We start from the raw sequence: 755 nt of genomic DNA, 5'->3' as shown, positions 1-755 counted from the left end.
TTTCATTCATAAAAATTTTGAACAAGGGTTTTCTGTTACAAAATTTTCTCTTATGAATATGGAATTTCACTAAGATAATAGATAGATTAATGATATAGAATTGTTTTTGTTTTGAAATGCTGACATCATAAAATCCAAACAGAACATCTTTGTACAGTAGTAAAAATAGAGCATAAATGTTGCAACAAATATACTCGACAAAATCTTTCCAAAAAGTGACAGTATAGGGGCAGCTCCAAAACAAATGTACAGTTACCAAACAACAATTTTCGACAATGCCGTCTGCAGCTGTGCTGATTTCATATTGAAACAGAATGCTTGATCACTGCTGAGAGACAGGGGAACAGTTGCCATTGTGACTGAGAATTATGTTATGAATATGAACAGTTCACAAGTTACAAATGACTCACTCCCATAGTTTTTTTGGAGCCTGCTTGCTTTTTGTAAACTTGTCTTCATTGGTGGCCCTGAAATGAATCAGGGCCTGTGGGCTACCTTTTTTGGGCTAGCTGTCAGATATTCGTTAAGTTATTAGTAGTTTAGTTTCATGTAGTATTGCAAGTATTATCACAATGAATACTGTGGTTAACATCGAGCAGAACTGGTGAGGCTGTTTACACAGTCACACAAGTCTTATCTGGTGACTTTCATCCACGTTAACGTTTCACTCTTTGTGTTATAAGTTGGTATTCAACCAAATAACCTGTACCACAACAACCGACGTAACTTATTCAGCAGAAAGTCACCAGATAATA

The sequence above is a fragment of the Epinephelus moara genome, chromosome 7 (genome assembly GCF_006386435.1).
Source record: "Epinephelus moara isolate mb chromosome 7, YSFRI_EMoa_1.0, whole genome shotgun sequence".
Taxonomy (NCBI): domain Eukaryota; kingdom Metazoa; phylum Chordata; class Actinopteri; order Perciformes; family Serranidae; genus Epinephelus; species Epinephelus moara.
This window is presented reverse-complemented; position numbering follows the sequence as displayed.